This window comes from Bos taurus, chromosome 21, assembly GCF_002263795.3.
Source record: "Bos taurus isolate L1 Dominette 01449 registration number 42190680 breed Hereford chromosome 21, ARS-UCD2.0, whole genome shotgun sequence".
Classification (NCBI taxonomy): domain Eukaryota; kingdom Metazoa; phylum Chordata; class Mammalia; order Artiodactyla; family Bovidae; genus Bos; species Bos taurus.
The window spans coordinates 36,493,777-36,510,121 of NC_037348.1; positions in this window are offsets into that span (position 1 = coordinate 36,493,777).

Below are 16,345 nucleotides of genomic sequence, written 5' to 3' on the forward strand. Positions count from 1 at the left end.
TGAGATACTCTGGAAGACATCTGATAAATAGTTTAAAGGTAAAAGGTTAGAAACATTCCCTTTAAAGTCAGGAAAAAAACAAGGTTACCTATTCTCCCACTTCAACATTTACTAGACCTCCTATGAAATACAAGATTCTGAGGAAAAGAAATAAGGAAGAAATTACAGTTTTCAGATGGCTAAATTATCTGTCTAGAAAAGACATGTACACAAAATATTAGAACCAATGAGTTGAGCAAAATTGTAGGATTCTGAATAAATACATGAACAGGATGGCATTTATTGCTCAGAGAAATGCAAATCAAAACCACAAAGAGATGCCACCTTACACCTGTCAGAATGACTATCATCAAAAGGAGAAGAGATAAATACTGGTGAGGATGTGGAGCAAAGGGAACACGTATACACTGCTCATGGGGATGTGAACTGATGCAGCCACTATGGAAAACAATATGGAGGCTCCTCAAAGAACTGAAAATAGAATTACCTCATGACCCAGCAGTTCCACCGCTGGGTATAAATCCAAAGAAAACAAGAACATTAACTCAAAAAGATACAGACACCCTAATATTCATAGCAGCATTATTTACAATAACCCAGATATGAAAGCAACCTAAGTGCCCAACAGATGAATTGATAAAGAACATGTATAATACACACACACACACAATGGAGTGTTCAGTTCAGTTCAGTTCAGTCACTCAATCTGTCAGACTCTTTGCGACCCCATGAATCGCAGCACGCCAGGCCTGCCTGTCCATCACCAACTCCCGGGGTTCACTCAGACTCACGTCCATCAAGTCGGTGATGCCATCCAGCCATCTCATCCTCTGTCGTCCCCTCTTCCTCCTGCCTCCAATCCCTCCCAGCATCAGAGTCTTTTCCAATGAGTCAACTCTTCACATGAGGTGGCCAAAGTACTGGAGTTTCAGCTTTAGTATCATTCCTTCCAAAGAAATCCCAGGGCTGATCTCCTTCAGAATGGACTGGAGAATGGAATGAAGTGTTACTCAGCCATAAAAAAGAATGAAATTCTACCATTTTCAACAATGTGGATGGACCTAGCCAATATTATGCTTAGTGAAATAAGTCAGACAGTAAAAGACAAATACTCTATGTTATCACTTATATGTAGAATCTAAAAAATTAAACAAATGAATATATATAACAAGACAGACACAGATTCATAGATAATAGAGAATAAACTAGTGGTTACCAGTAGGGAGATGGAAGGAGGGGAGAGGAAAGATTGGGGTAGAGGATTAAGAGACACAAATCACTATATATAAAATAAATAAGCAACAAGAATATATTTTATAGCATAGGGAAATATAGCCATTATATTAATTAATAATTAAAATAATAATTTAAAGCCATTAATAATTATAAATGAATATAATCTATAAAATGGGTTTCCCAGGTAACTCAGTGGTAAAGAATCTGCTTGCCACTGCAGGAGAAATGGGTTTCATCCCTGGGTCAGGAAGATCTCCTGGAGAAGGAAATGGCTACCCACTCCTATATTCTTGCCTGGTAAATCCCATGGACAGAGGAACCTGGCAGGCTTCAGTCCATGGGTTGTAAAGAATCAGTGATTAAACAACAAAACACATCTGTAAAATACTGAATCACTCTGTTGTATACCTGAAACTAATATAATATTGTAAATCAGCTATACTTCAATAAAAAAATTAAAGAATGTTATATATACTAACATTTATAACTAATAGCAATGATCAATTAGAAGTTGTATATAAATATAAATATCATTCATAATAACAGCATAAACTTCTAGGAACCTGGGAAAAAATCTAACAAAATAAGTATAAAACATATAAGCAAAAATTTGTACTTTGTATTAAAGAATGCAAAAAAGTTAAAGATACCATGTTTTTTTGGAACCTAAGATTCATATAGAAAAGGTCCAAAAATACCAAGTTCATTCTGAAGAAGAAAAGAATGTGAAGGCCCTACCAGAGAAAAATAATTATTATGAAACTATAGCAATCGTAGAAAAAATGTTCTTGGTGCCTGTGTCAGGCCCTCAGGGGTTGTTTTACTGCCTGCCGTGGTTCCTGCAGTTTACTGCTGATTTCTGCACAAGTTCTAGGTAGGATTGTCCTTAGGTGATGGGAGCTGTCCCCAGTGGAAGAGTCTAGGAATTACCACCCCACCCAACATGACCTGTAGCTATGATCCTCTGTCCTGGAGGTACAAAAGCCCTCCTCCCTTACCTCAAGACAGACACAGCTGTGTCAATGATGGCTCAGAGTTCCCTGAAGTTGAGGCTTGATTTTTATCTGAAAGTACATTCTTACTGAACTGCTCCTCCTCTATCCTGCTTTCACTTCCCTACAGGTTTTTTTCCCAAATGTGTACTCCTAATAATTCCTTGTACAAGAATCCTCATTTCATTCTCTGCTTTCAGACGACCTGACCTAAGATAGAAATTAAGTGTACAATGACACCAAGACAGCTCAACCAATAAAGCAAAACCATTGAGGAGCATATCAGAAGAACAAATCAATGTATGAAAAATCACTGTCTCACCTCATAAACAGAGAATGCAAATGCAAATTAAACAGCACTCGCCAGATTAGCAAATTTTTATTATCTGAAAAGCCTAAGTGTTGATTAAGATGTGAGCAAATGAGAAATCTCATATGCTGTTGGTGGGAAAGCAAATTTGTTAACAACACCTTTTGAAGTGCAGTTGGTTACTATCTAAACAAAACTGAAGATGCTCATAAGCTATAACCCAGCAATTTCATGTTCAGGTACATACCCAGGGGATTCTGAGCTTTGTGCTTAGAGAGAGGCGCGTGAGGAAGTTTACTGTGGCATCGCTGACAAAACTGCAAAACTAGAAACAACTTGAACACTTGTCAAGAAGGAATGGATACGTTGTAGTGCATTCACAAGGTGCAGCTGTTAAAGTAAATGGTAACCAAATTTAGACGTGTCAACATGGAAAAATGTCAAAGGCAATTTTTAGTGAATAATGCAAATTAAAGATGGGCACCTTGACATATCAAACCAAGTGATACAATATCTTGTTTATGGACATGGATATACACATATATATAAATATCTGTATATATCTCGATCTTGTATAAAGTATGTCAAGAGGATGCTGTCTAAGGAAGAAATGAGAGGAAAAGGACTGTAAAAGATATGAGAGGTTTTCAATTCTCGTTTAACTTTTACTTCACAAAAAACCACCTGAAGGAAAACAGTAACAATTACTTAAACCTGGGATGAGGTACCAGTGAATTTGTTACATTGCTCTCTGTACTTTTTTATATGCCTGAAATATTTCATAAGAGAAAACCAAAGAGGAATGGTATCCAAAATATAATCAAACCCTAAATTTTGTTTTCAATATAACCATATGAATTGTTTTTCTTTAAAGCGTGCTATTCTTGAAGCAATTGTGAAAAAGAAGTCCTACATTATAAAACAATCTAATATTCATCTTCCTATATTTCATCTTTTTTCTTACATTTTCTCAGAAAAGTAGGAAGATAGCTTGGCACCCTTCCTTGGAACTTCAGAAGATTTCCTTTAGCTTTCCTTCCTCATTCCCTCCCTTCCTTTTTTCCTTCTTTTCTTTCTTGCGCTTTTCAAAAGAATTACTATATATATCTCATCTCCTAATTATTCCCTAATTATTTTCCTAAGTTCTAGAATTGTCAAATAAAATATAGGAAGTACATTTAAATCTGAATTTCAGATAAATAATAAATAATGTTTTTGCAGAGGAATTTATACTAAAAAGTTATTTGTCTTTTATCTGAAGTTCATATTAACTGGCAGGCCTATATTTTTTATTTGTTACTAAATTATAAACCTACGAAGTTCAACTTACCATGTGCTGTGCTGTGCTAAGTTACTTCAGTCGTGTCTGACTCTTTGTGACCTATGGACGGTAGCCCACCAGGCTCTTCTGTCCAAGGGATTTTTCCAGGCAAGAATACTGGAGTGGGTTGCCATGCCCACCTCCAGAGGCAACTTACCAAAACTGCACTTTGTTTATATAGATATCTATCTCACAAATGTCCCTTTTAATTCTTAAAAAAGTACACAGATTCTAATAGTCTTCTCATCTTACTTCACATGAAAAAGGCTATCTGTCAAGAATAGATTATCTATCAATGTTAATAATATTCTTGTACTAGTTGTAGTATTGAGGATGTGAAAGTGTTACTCACTCAGTTGTGTCCGAACCTTTGTGACCCCACGGACTGTAGCCCGCCAGGCTCTGCTGTCCATGGGATTCTCCAGGCAAGAATACTGGGTTAGGTTGCCATTTCCACCTTTGGGGGAGCTTCCTGAGCCAGGGACTGAACCCAGGTCTCCTGCTTTGGCAGGCAGATTCTTTACCATCTGAACCAACAGGGAAACCCAGTATTGAGGATGTAACCTTGACTGATTTCTTACAGGCCTCCTCCTCTTAGAAATATCTTTCCTTTTAGCAACAAACAATTACACAAAACAACAAACTTGAACCATTTTTTTCAATTTATTTTTACATAGGCTAAACAATCTGAAAGAACCTTGTGGTATTCATTGCTTCCTATTTTCTATTTTTCTTTTTCATTGCTTCCTATTTTCTATTTTTCTTTTTGCCTTTCCACATTTTAAAAATTTTATTACAAAGCCAAATATATTCTTAAAAAAAAAGAAAGCACAAAACGGGCAAACAACCGTATATTTTTTTCTGTATCTATTTAGTATGGTGTTCATAAAATAAAACTTTCATAAGATCACATATATACTGTTTTGGATTTTTTCTTAATATATAGAAAACATTTCCCTTCTTACTAAATATTCCATCACATTTTTCCCAACAGTTTCCTAGTACTGCATTATCTTTTTAAAATGAAAGCTTGACTTTTTTGAAAATTTTTCATCCTTTGAAACTCAGAGCTTTTATCTATAAAATAGAATTTGTGGAGAGAGAGAGAGGCGATGAAGGCTGAGCTGTGATGGAGTGCCTATGAAAAAGTATGTTCTTGTCAGTGTAACTAATTCTACTGAGGACTAGAGGACGGTCACAATGTGAAACCATGTTTTACAACTCCAGGGATAAAAATCAGTGAAAGGAAAGGTGAAAATGATGAAAGTCAAAGTGGTGACACCGTTAAAGATTCACCTCAATGTGCCTTTGTTGGTTAGAACTCACTGTGCTGCCTGCAAGAGAGGGGGAAAAAAAAATGGATTCACTTTATTGCACTCATCTGTCATAGATAATACCCTGAACAAAAAGGTGGAAGGAAGTGGTGAACTTATAATCAGTCTGTGTACACATACAATAGGAAGGCAGTCTGGAAACTCAGCGGGCCGGGGGAAAGAGTGGCTGTCATAAAGGGGACAGTGACACTCTACTGAGATCAGTGAGCGCCAAGCTCCAAAGAGAGGGGCAGGCCAACTTGATCTTTTCTTTGTGTGCAGAGATCGGGTGTGCTACACTTGGTGGGGAGTCGCATTCAACTGCCAGACAAATGCAACCCACTCTGCCACCAATAGGAGGGAGTGAACTTGTTGTAGTCTTTAAAGGATTCTGCAGAGAATACATTCCTCCTATAACAGTGATGGATGGAGCCTGCCTTTTTCTGACCAACAGGGTATATTCCAAAGCTGCTGAGATCAATGCCTATGTGTCAGAAGCAACTGTTAGAAGCAAAATTTCTAACAATTTCTGGAAAAGGCTAATTTATTTAGGCAATGTCTGAAACTTTCTAGCTATCACCACGATAAAGGGACCAGAATGTTATTCTTATGAATCTCCCCTTAATTTATCATATTCCTGAGAATTCTATGAATCAAAAAGCGTTCATAGTCTTTTTCCCTTTCAGCTCTATATACCACACCAGTCCTTGTTTTTATGGCCTAAAGTTATGTCAAGAAGTTTAACTGCCAGGCAATAATATCTAACAATGTTACTATTCTATATACCATCATTATAGGTATAATGGGGCTTTCCTGGTGGTTGAGGTGGTAAAGAATCTGCTTGCAATACAGGAGACCTGGGTTTGAGGCTGGGAAGATCCCCTGGAGAAGGGAATGGCTACTCACTCCAGGATTCTTGCCTGGAGAATTCCATGGACAGAGGAGCCTGGCAGGCTATAGTCCATGGGGTTGCAAAGAGCTGGACATGATTGAGTGACTAACACTCTCACTTTCACAGGTGCAATATTCGGCACTATATATATTATATTTTCTAATATCAAATGGATGCTTAAATGAAGTAGTGCCAAGTTCCATCTTTGAATATTTTCTTTACCTCTGGATGGTCAACCTTTCAAACTGTCCTCTAGTTCTAATGCTCATGTCACTTAGGCCACCCCACCTCCAAAGTTCCTACCTGTATCCCCTAATGAAGAGTTCCACTGTGTACAATTCTGGGACCCTCAAGTGGTATGTATGTTGCTCTTTGTAGTGCCTTGATATACGTTTCATTCTCCTGATTCCCTATGCATGCCCAGGGCAAAAGGTGGATACTTGAAATGTTTTCAAAAAAGGAATGGTGAACTCACCTAGCCCATCTTAAAATTACTGTCAGTTTTTCCGCCAGAGAAGCTTCTTGCTCTCCTCCATGCTGTTTTGAAGATAAAGATTTACTCCATTCATCCCTTGGCAGCTCTCCCAATGAAAGTGTGAATCCCTCTCCATGATGGCCCACCACCACGGACACAATCTAGCTAATATACCATGTTATAATTATTGATGAGGGAATGACCTGCCATTAAGAACTGTAGACTCCACCCCTTTTACAAGCCATTGGAAAGCACAGCAACCCACCCCAGTATTCTTGCCTGGAGAACCCCACAGACAGAGGAGCCTAGAAGGCTACAGTCCAGAGGGTCACAAAGAGTCCAGCATAACTGAGGTGACTTAGCACCCTCAACATTCCAGCCTTTATTCCACCAGACAAATTGACCATTTAATGCATGAAATTATTTCTTGACCTTTATGTCATACAAAACAGCTGGAAGAATGTCTAAGTTTACAAACACAAGACAAGATGACAAATCAGGTACAATTTTTTGTTGTTGTTTTGAAGAAAACGTTTAAAATTCTAAGCAAAAAAGGTTTGGGGAATGTCATTGTCAGAGAAGCAGCAGAGAATGCATTTATCCGAGCTATCATCAGGGCAGAGCTCCTTAGGGAGGCTGGCGTGGAGTCAAGTTTTTGATAAAGGAATACACGTGGCTTTGTAGACAAGGATTAGAAGGTTATTCTGAGCAAAATGTAGAGCCATTCCTTGACAGGAAAGAGAAAATAAATAAAAAGGTGGCAAGGGTGAATGGTTTCTCTTTACCCCTTGAATCTCTCATTGTCCGCCTGACAAATCATATCTATCCCACTTTCCAAAGCTCCCTTCAAGGCTTAGGAAAACAACTGAAATCCAGTCACATTATTGTATCTGTCACAGAATGAGTCTCCTGTTTTCCTCAAGATGTATCTTGCAGTTGATGCAAAATTTAATTTAATCATGACCTGACTGGTTGGAAAGCGTGTATACGTCATACTTCATGGGATTGCATATCACGTTTGCTAACCTATTCCACATTAAACCATTTCACACATAGGTTCTAGGACAGGCAAGGCTTTGTTTCTGAGGATTTATGGATTCCTGATGATGTGTGTTTGGGCAAGATACTTATTGTCTCTATGTCTCCATTTTCTGCTTTGTAAAATAAAGGTAATTAAGCTTACTTTCAGAGTGTTGTGAGGATTAAACGAGATCATGTCTGGGCATCATTTTGCACAGTGTCTGGCACATAGCTATAAATAGGTGGTATCTTTTATTATTGTTAATTTTCTAATTAACATGCAAATGAAAGTGAAAAAAGGAACTTCATCATGAATTATGAATGCAGGAAATACAATGGGGGATTCATATTTCGAACACCAGTTATTGCTGACTATGGAAAAACTACTCAAATGTCTTGACTTCTTACAGGAGAAAGGGGAAGATCAGAATACACAGTCTGCATATGGAGAAATAGGTGTGGGAATCATCTAATATGTGAAATGTTTACATTTCCAGAAGGTTCCTCAATAATTTTATGATTATAAACCTGGAATTAGGTCACTCAGTGTTTAATAAGTACCCACTAAATAATAGTACTTTTGTTTCAAGAAAAAGTTTTTAAATTTTAATACCTTAACTCTGCTACCCTTACAGTGTGTGCAGATTTTTGATGACTGCTCCAAAGGATCTTGTTTCTCAGATGCTTCTGGATCAGTCCTTGACCCAAAGAAAGAATTATTACTGCTCAGCAAAGTTTGATATAGGAAAAATATTTGGACAGTTTGTGCTTCATTAATCCAAGTTTGGTTTGTTAAATCCCCAAGCATTGCTTTACAAGTCTTCAGATTAAAAATTAATTACAACAATTATCAACAAATATAAAAAGTCAAGAAAATAATGAACACCCATCTGTCTGCTTGGCTTTCAAGAGCATAGCACAATGGCAACAAATAAAAATTACCATTTTTATAGGGCATTCTAAAAGTCATCTATCACAGATACTCATTCTTAATCCTTTGATGCAAACCATATAAATTTCTTCTTTGAAAAAAAGAAATTTTTACCTCTTCACACAATGCAGTCTTATCTCTTAAGCAGAAATAGGTCATGTAAATGCAAAATTATACCTGACACTGAAATTTTCAAAATGGTTGGTTACTGTTCAGTCCCTATTTGCCGATATCCTGTCCACAAAGGCAAGCGAAAGATTTTTCACCGGTTACTTCCATTATAGTTAAACTTTTCAGACATTTTGACTGTAGGTAAGTCATCATGCATATGCGAGCATGGAAAGAAGAAACTTGTTACAGTTATTTACATAAGATTAATTACAGTTATATTTAAATGGTCATTTGCTTACATAAAGTCATAACGTTTTCTACAAACAACTGCTGTTTTCAAACATGTTTTATCTCTAACCGTCATACTGACACATTTATCATACAAAGAAAAATAATGAATATTTAATTTGCCTTTAAATAAAATGAAACAATCAATAGTATAAGATGTAACTGAATAAGTAACTCTTTTATGGTCAGAGGGAAAAAAATAAGAATTCTCAAATTGATAATTAAATGGTTTTGTGTTTATTCCCAAGTTATTTTGCTTCCCCAAAAGGAATCTTCTGAATAGTAAAGAGATATAATTAATGAAAAGGGAAACTAATAAATATGTCAGAAACAATTTACTGTTGGTTTGTATGTATTCCAAATGCCTCTACAGGAATGCAAATTAAACTTCAAAATTGGGTTATTAAGTTAAAAAAAAAAAGACTGTCCTCACAATTATGGAAAAAATTATCTCTGGTTGCTAATATCTAGATTTCTAGGTCTTAAAAAAAATTGGCTTTTTTTTTTAAATGAATGATTAGTGTAATAGTCAAGTGGCTAAATATGTATAATTTTGTTGTGTTTCACATATAGGTCTTTTAACTCAATGAATTTATAAGGAATATGACTTATGTTGAAGTTTGAAAATTAAATAGCACAGTGTTAACACCTAGTAGAAAAAAAAAAGCAATAGTCAGAAGGGAAACTAGATACTTGGAAGACTCCTGCTAATATGTAACCACAGCTTGGAAAAGTATAGCAAATATACTTTTTAATCAATTGTTATGTTCGCTAAGCATAAGTGAAGTTTCAAAACAGAGGAAAAGTACCCAGCTGAAAATAGAGCTGAAAACAGTAGCAGTAGAAGTAAATGGAGCAGGGAATGTTAAGGAGGATTTACTTTGAGGGAGATGCCTCGATCAGCACTACCATCCAAGGAACATGTCTCCTAACACTGGCATAAGTGGAGCAAAACTTGAATCTCTTGCATTATTCCTAAAATCACTGAAGGGAGTTAAGTGATCCCAGGTTAGTACTGACCCTGGATCTTGCAAAACTACAGACCTTCTGTAGAGTAAAATCTCCCATTTATGTCTTCAGATTTCCTGCAGAGTAGGTTCAATAAGATACGTATCCACAATGAAAATTCAATAGTAATCAGAAGTAAGCAAGAGTTGACAAATGAGGATCAACAACAGAAATGAAGACAAACATGATAGCCAACTACCTAGTTCAGAATCCAGAATTATCAGATACGAAAAGCAAATTCCCTATATGTGAAATATTTAAAGAAATAAAGACACAATGAAAGAGAAGAAATGAGAAATTATCAAAGACATTTTAAAAATAGAACTTTCAGAAATAACAAATATGGATAAAACTTTACCTGAAAGGAATCAACAACAGATTAGAAATAGCTGTGGATAATTCATAAACTGGTAAATTGATCACTAGTAAAAAAGAGAAAGCAGAACAATGAGAAGGAAAATATGAAAAAGGTTAAAAGACACAAAGTAGATAATAAGAAGGTCCAAAATACATGATCAGATTCCCAGATGGAGAACCCTGAATCATTAACATTTTTTTTTTTATGATGTGAGATTTGGAAAGTTCCTGAAGAGTACATATATATTTAAACAATATATTCTTTAGCAATAACTTACAAATGTGGGAAAGTTTTTTAAAATAAAAAGTTAAGGAGTTTGGCAATAAAGAACAACAGAAAAAGTTGGATAGATAATATCACACAGTATTCTCAGTCACTGATTTAGTAGTGTCAACAACAGACACATTCAAGTTGCCATAGCTTCTGAAAACAAATATTTTTTATGAAGAAACGCCAGAAATGGTATTCCATAACACACTTTCCCAGCCTACTGAATCTCCTCTGGAGAGTTTAAAAGACAAGGACACATAAAACTCTCTGGGATCTTCTAAATAGGAGCCTTCACTTCTTTAACCGTGACCCACAGTACCGCAGTAATAAAGAAATACATTTTATATCATAAAATACATATGCATGTATGATATTACTATGTGATATTATCTATAAAACTTTTTCTATTGCTCTTCATTGCCAAACTACTACTGAAAGACTGTTGTAAAAAGCTTCAGCAATATGCTTGATTTCTAAGAGGAAACATGATCTTTCAGAATTGTATGTCACAGAAATAAAGTGATGTATATAATTTCAAAAAAATAAGTAAAGAAGTAATAAAATTTAGCAGTTGGCTAGAATATGGGAGGATAGAACAGAATACAGAAGGTCTAGAGTTTAAAATAAAAGAACACACAATGATTCAATGGCATTAGTGATAGATCTTAAGTTGGATAATAAATTACTGTAAGTACATTTTGATATTATTATAATAAATTATTATATAAAATTATCAAAATTAAATAAGAACAATTCAAAAGAAAACAAACAACATAAACAAAGCCTCAATAAACTAAAGGAAAATCAATTCATAGTAATGTTTTTCTAGTAATTTCAACAGTGTTGGAAAAATAAGTAAATTTCTTTATTAACATTTTCTAAAAGACACCAAACAAGTTTTGAGAAGCTCGTATCACTGTGGTACACATATACACTATGTGTATAAAAGCTTACATATTTTTTCATAAGACTTTTTAAAGGAATTACAAATAAATTACTAATTAAAAATATCCTAAACAATATATGACTTTGCAATGAATTTTTACCTTATGAGTTATGAAATACCTTTCATAAGATCACTGAATATAAATAGTATAGAAATATGAAGTAGCATAGGAAATCTAAGTTAGCAAGTAATTTGATGATTATTTAAAAAAAACAAAGAACAGTCCCTTGCTTTGAATAAAATGTTTCTATTTTTACTAGTTGCTGGTATCTGGAAAGATCATATTGTAAGATAAATTCCACAAAATTTTAGAAAAACACAAACATTACTTTAAAAGTTAAAATGGTCAATGAAATATAATAATTAAACTAATAGTCTGTAAATGACGAAAAAATCAAGGTACATTAGGATGCAACACAGATGCACAATCTCTTGTGCATGCATGCTAAGTCACTTCAGTCATGTCTGACTCTTTGCGACCCTATGAACTATTGTAACCCTCCAAGCTCCTTTGCCCATGGGATTCTCCAAGCAAGAATACTGGAGTGGGTTGCCATGCCCTCGTCCAGGGGACCTTCCCCACCCAAGTATTGGGTGCACATGTCCGGGCACCTCCTGCATTGGCAGGCAGGCTCTTTACCACTAGTTCACCTCAGAAGCCCTCACAGTCTCTTAGGTACCAAGAATGACTTCAGAAGAACAAATCAGTAATACTGTACTCATACCATACAATGACAACAAGAAAAACACAAATTCAAATAAAACAAATGCAGGTCAGCGATACTCTGGGCTTGCATTTTCTAATAGTAGGTCTACTTCTATAGTGCATCTTCAGGCTTTGGTAAACCAGTCCTTTATTCCTTTGTTATGAAAAAGCACCCCAAACTAAGTTTGTTCTCCTGTAACAAATACTAAATCTAATTTCTTTTATTGTAATTCTGTCTTTGTGCTGTTCTTTTATTTTGTAGACAGGAGCATTTTATGTAAGCCTCTTCTTCATCTTTTGAAAGACTGAGCCTCTGGGTGAGACAGTTGCCCCCTTGCCAGATTCACTTCAATTAAGAATTGCAGTGCCTTCTGCCTGCAAGTTTGCTATGTGAAAAAAAACAGAGGCAATATAATGTAACTAACAGGGGATATCTTAATTTATATAGACACTGAGAGTGTACTAGAGAGAGAACAGACTGGAGTAAGGAAATTTTGAAAAAGACATCACTTTTTTTAGTACAGTACACAAAATTATCTTTCATGCAAGGTTATACTTATGGTGCAAGATATCTCTGAAGTATAAAATAGAAAACACAGTAGAAAATCAGAATCAATTAAACAAGAGTTAAGCAAGAAAATTTTAAGTTCTGTTTCAAAACATAATAAAAGTGTTTACATTTTCAGTATTTTCAAATGTTTTCAGTGTGCTTTAATGAACTTTATCTTACCTGGGTGGGGAAAAAAAAAAAAGAGCAGATGATTCCTCTCAGTTATATTTTTGATAACGCATCATAACAGACACTCTATTTTTGAGGAAAGGGATATATTAAAGCTCAAATATTTAAATATTCAGAGGCATGCTTTAATTTTTACAGGAAGAAAGGAAAATGGATGGTAATGGTATTTTTATTGCCAAGACAGAGAAAACATGAGGGAAGATTGATTTGGGAGAGAAGAGCAAGATGAACTATTGCAGGATGTGAAATTGAAGGCTACTTCCTCCCCGACGTCTCGGGTGGAGGAACACCAGAAAGAACAGCCTCACAACGGGCACCCGCTGCCCTTGCTAACGTGGGCTCCATGTGCTTCTGTAAAAATGGCTATGTGTCAAACAGTAGAGAAATGTAATCATTATTTTTAGAAATTTTTAGACATTTTCCATTTCCTAGCTGACTATCATAATTTATTTCCCACAGGGTTGTTCATCATCCATAAAAATTGTGTAGGATTTGTGAAGCAATCTTGAGTTTGTACCCTCTGGGATATTTTAGTGTAGAACTAGAAGAAGCCTAGAGTGATTTTATTTTATTTTTTTTTTCATTCAACCTGGAGAAGAAAACTATCTGTTGATGAATTGTACTGAAGGCGCTCAGTACAGAATCACAATTGCAAGGGCTTTATTTTTCTCTCTCTTGAAAGTTTAATATCTGGAGGTCATTACGTAGTTTAGGGGCTATGCAATTAGACTATGGTGTTCAAGAAAGGCTTGTCCTCACCACAAGGGAAATGAGTAGAGGGGCTTGGGGGTGTTGCCTAGAGGAATGCAGCTGAGAAGAGATATTATTTTTGCCGTCCTGTGTTGTATATTCTGTCAGAAGTATCCCTCAGTGCTTTGCCTGGAGAAAGCCCAAAATGGATGTGAGACCTGGGATTACAAGTCAACCGCCATTGCTGCTGAAGTCTGAGTTTGGATTCATATGCCTGGGAAGAAGTTCGTGTAGCCATTGTGTGAAATGCTGAACCTCAGAAAACCCGGTGGTTAGGACAGGTTTTTCTCTATTCCCTTGGAACTGGCATTCATAGAATCTTAAATAATTTACATTGGAAGAGTTAGACTACCTCCATGCATTATCAACTGACCAGTTATTTTTTAGAGTACTTGACAAATTGCTTTTTAACCAGGTGCAAAAGTAAAAAGCAAAATGAAGACAAAACAGAACAAAACAATGGCAGCTGAATGAGCCATCTGAATATTTTCCAATTTTTTAATTTTCTAATTTTTCTCTATGCAATTTTTTTTCCACAGAAAATTAGAATCTATCTAATTCAGACAGATTCTCCCAATTTAAGTACTTTTATTCATAGATACCTCACTCCACGTAGTCCCAGAGCTTTAATACAACAGAGAGAGGACAGAGTAAACAGACTTGGGTTTGGCTCTTATTAGCTGGGTCACTTGGGATGATAATTTATTCCTCTGAGCCTCAATTTTCTTATTTGTAGTGTAGGATAGTAAATAATAGAGGCTAGACACTTAACAACTGAATGTGGCATATGTCATGAACTAAAAGTTGGTATATACAATGTTTTTGATTCAAAATCAGTTTACTCTATTACATGTCTTACTAAGATACCCTCTTAAAATCCTAAGTATCCTATGAATAAAAAAGAAAAACAACAGGTGGCTAAAGACAAAGATACATACAGCTGATTGGGTGGTATATGGCTTAGAGTGGCATTATGTTGTTAATTTTAGCATTAATTGCATGGTTAAGGTACCTAATGTTATTGTGTACATAGTCTTCTAAGTGTTCAGTATGAATTAAATCAACAAATTCTCAAAATAATCCTAGGGGATCAGATCAATATCTTTTTTTCACAAATGAGCAAACGGAAGCACCAAAAGATGAAATAACTTTCCCTAAATCATACAGCTAGTAAGCTGGGATTCCAACTTAGCTAGCTGCCTACAGTCTCACAGTTACTATGCCCCACTGCCTCTCCATATATTTTTTCCCAGTAAAAATTATCTGTATATCTGGATGTTGTACATATTGAATAATCACACTTTTGGTGTGAGGATTAGGGTTAGATCAAAGATGAAATCTTGTCCTAATATTGTGCCATGCTATGACACAATCTATCATAAGCCACTTGTATTTCCTTTTCATTTTCTAGAAAACACCACATTTTAATGAACTTAAGGGATCTATCACATACCTATCTTCTTATTACGAAACTTGGAAATTCCCTGGATAGTTCAATACAAAGAATATAGCATTAATACAAATTCCTAGTAGTGGAAACAGATGTTTTGAGAAAAGCAAAAGTTGAACTGTTTCCCTAAGTCTTCGTGAGCTGTGTAAAATTCCTGAGAGGCCCTGAATAAAGATCATTCTAATTTTGAATTAAAAGCCTACAAGGAGAGTTTTTAATCTCAGAAGAAAATACCAGCAGATTCATCTACAGACTTCAGGGAAGAATAGAGATTGCCTAGGTCACGAGTATAAACAGTTTTCTTCATACATTTCAGTTGTCAGTGGCTATGTTGAACAGCAAGCTGGGGCTGTATTTGGCTCGCTGGGAAGAATGCAACACTTACTTGGTGACCCATGTCTTAGATGCAGAATTTAGGGAAGGGCAGCACAGATGTCAGGCTTCACTGGTGGCTCAGATGGTGAAGAACCTGCCTGCAGTCTTCTGTTTCATAGGAAGCTGGACGTGACTGAGTGACTAACACTTCCACTCTTTCATTTCAGTGCAGGTGTCATATTTTTGCCATCCTTACTAGAGTCAATTCCTTTCTTTACTACTTCTTCTCCCCTCTTTCCAGCCATCCTCCTAGCAAACAGACACATGCATACACATACATGGTCACACACACATACACAAACACACTCAGTACTTACACCACCAGAAGGAGATCCTTCAAATGAAATCCTGGGCTGACCTTCAGACTCAAACTTCTGTGCTTCACTTAATTTCTAACGTGGGGTCAGCTAATGCTTAGCAGCCACCTTTATCAGCATATAAAAAGTAATACTGATATTGAGCCAAGAAGATTGACAATGTACTTTCCTGATATTAAAAGCTTACAATCAACTTGTTTCTGTTGAAGTCCTTTAGGCATGAATAATACCTCTCTGAGCTTACAGGAAGTCATGCTAGTTTTGCATGAACAACACCAAGTAATGTTGAGTTTAATGGACTGATGACTGGGGACCTGGGGGATAGGATGAAGGAAACAGGAGGGAAAAGGGTGGGAAGGTGCTGAACCCATTTTGGAGAAAGGAAGATAGGAAGAATTGTTCTGTACAGAAATGTGAGAGGGAATACTCAGAGTAGGATGGACATACTACGTGGAAAAAAGAAATATGTTAGGAGAGACTTAGTGACCAGTATTGTTTTACGCAATGACTGTCCTGTGTGTGACTATATACACATGT